We start from the raw sequence: 2790 nt of genomic DNA on the forward strand, positions 1-2790 counted from the left end.
ATACACACACGAAACAAAATTACACCCTACTTTCAATGAGCAAACAGGATAGCAAAAACAGGATAGCAATTAAATAGAAAAGTTAACATGTGACATGAGATATAAACTTATAAACCATTTAAGAATTTTTAAAAAAACACTAGTCTGCACATCATGCACTCGTGGTGACATATGTGCATGTGTACATGCATACATGTATGTGTATTATATACACACACACAAACAAACATACATACATACATACACATTAGTATCGTGACACACAAACACATATTTATATACATACACAAACATACATACACATTAGTATCGATACACACACATTATATTTATACACACACACAGTTAAAATTATTGCCTATTTTTCTTTATAAAGTGAAAACAAACCAGAGTTCGTCAGAAAAGTAAATAAAAGATGGGTTTATAAAATAATAAATTTGTGTATCTGGAAGTGAAGCAGTAAAAGTGAGAATGAGAACGTATATTAAAAAAAATTAAACTTTCCTTTAGTGTTTAATGAAAATTTAATTGAAATATCACTATGAATTAACAGGCAATTAGGTCCTGGTTTCTGCAGAAGAAATAATTTTTAAGTATGTTTGAAATTCACAGTATTCCATCATATATTACACACAAATAGTATTGTTTGGTGGGTGTATATAACGAAACAGATATAACAAAAATCATTTTAAATATACATATATATATATATATACACATCGATGTGTAGTTGTAACTATGGGAATGCATGTTCAGGTATATCAATATGCATAAAATCTATATTTGTTTAAAAAAAAAATCCGAAAAGATTACACGCTGAAGAGAATTTACAAAGTATGAAAATATTCCTGTTCATAAAAAAAAAAGATATATAAACAACAGAACAAAATACATGAAACAAAAAAGAGAAGATTCCCAAAGACTTGAGTGACCAATGCTCCCCCCAACCCCAGCCCCTACACCACCACAAATCTTTCCCATGGTATAAGATTGGTGGTAGGAGTTGGAGGCTGTAGAGAAAAAGGAAAGTTTGTTGAAAGTAAAAGTACACTACCTGTCTAAAACTGGTGGTACCATAATTCTGTAGAAGAAAGGAGACTTAGAAAATGTTTGATAATGGCTACTCAGTCATCTGTTATCGTCCATGTAACTTTCTGTCCATCCATAACCTTCATCCAGCTGACTGGCCATGAAAGCCAGCCAGCCAGCCAGACAGCCTGCCAGCTAGTTTGCTAGCCAGACAGGCAGACAGACAAACAGACAACTGGATTGAGACATAGGTACAGACTGACTGGCTGACAGCCAGACAGAGAATCAGGCAGGCAGGCAGACAGAGAAACTGACAGTCAAACAGACAGATGGACAGAAGAAATGAAAAACCATCTTGGAGAGAGAGAGAGTGAGAGAGAGAGAAAGAGAGAGAGGAATGGCTGCAGTGTATTTTCAGTCAGTCAGGCGAGTGGCCAGAGCCAGAGACCAAAGAAGAGTAAACAGTATCTAAGGGGAAGTTGTGGGGGTAAATAGTGAGAGAAGAAGAGGTGGAAGGGAGCCTAGGGATATAGGTTGGATATAGGTGGGTAGGGGGCAGAGAGAGAGAGAGGGCTTCAAGAAAGATAGACAGAGGAGAGAGAGAAGTTTTGGAATGGAAGTAGGGGGAGGAATAACACAAACAAAAAGAAACACCCCTTCCCTTGAGAGAAGAAAAGAAGTAAGAAAAGCAGGAGAGAGAGGATAAGAGAATATCAGGTGGAGTTTTTGGCTTTTATTTACAGAATGTGTTACTTTCATAACAGAAAGAAAATATGTGCCTGCATGTATGTGTGTGTGTGTGTGTGTGTGTGTGTGTGTGTGTCCATGTATGTAGGTGTGTGTATATAAATACATGCGCGCGTGTTTGTGTGTATATATATATATATACACACACATATACATACACAAGTAGCCTTTCATTTGTTTCACTATGTGCATGTGAGTATATGTATGTGTGCCTGTGTTTATAAAGAGAGGGAGAGAGATATTGACAGAAAGGAAGAGATGTATAGACAAAGGAGTGGTAAGGGAAGAAAAAGAGAGAGAGAGAGAGAGAAGTAAGAATGAGGAGGGGTGGAATAAAGAGAAGAGAGAGTGCAGAGTGAGATGAGTCAGTATTTACACTAGCCAACATCATAAATAGATTGTGTTGACACCAAGCAGAACTGTTTTCATATCTGTCCTATCACCAAGGAGACAAGGGACCCTGATGTTGTAGGAGGAATCTAACAGTAGACTGGACAACAACAACAACAACAACAGTACTAATGTGACTAGACCTTCATAGACAAATAACTAGAAATGGTTTTAGCAGTAATTACTACAACATGCAACAGAAAGGAAAATAAAGAAAACAGTTGCTCTTATACATTCACACACACACATATATATATGTGTGTGTGTGTGTGTTCATACATAACCACATATATATATGCACAAACATATACACACAGATTTATAATACATATTATATATATATATATATATATATATATATATATATATATATACATACACGTATATATTTATATATACCTACATATTCATATATACATACACTACATATATATATATATATACACAAATGCATGTACACATATATACACACAGATACATGTACACATATATATACACAATGCATATACACGCATACAAATACATATGCATATATATATTTATACACACACACACACACACACACAAATATAAATACATATTTATATATATATATATATATGTATATATATATATATATATATA

The 2790-nt window shown here is 34.3% G+C and overlaps 1 protein-coding gene across 11 annotated transcripts in view; it reads right to left on the reverse strand.

The window, feature by feature from the left end:
- The window catches only part of LOC106881718 (forkhead box protein P2), a 534685-nt gene that overhangs the window by 136573 nt on the left and 395322 nt on the right, over window positions 1-2790 (reverse strand). Inside the window, exon 1 of one of the 11 annotated variants that reach the window (XM_014932196.2) lies at window positions 1055-1441. The exons of the other annotated variants lie outside the window; for them this stretch is intronic. The gene's annotated coding sequence lies outside the window, so the exon portion shown is untranslated. Of the gene's footprint in view, window positions 1-1054; window positions 1442-2790 lie in introns of those variants that run through there. 11 annotated transcript variants of the gene reach the window in all.

This window comes from Octopus bimaculoides, chromosome 4 (assembly GCF_001194135.2).
Source record: "Octopus bimaculoides isolate UCB-OBI-ISO-001 chromosome 4, ASM119413v2, whole genome shotgun sequence".
In the NCBI taxonomy this organism is placed as follows: domain Eukaryota; kingdom Metazoa; phylum Mollusca; class Cephalopoda; order Octopoda; family Octopodidae; genus Octopus; species Octopus bimaculoides.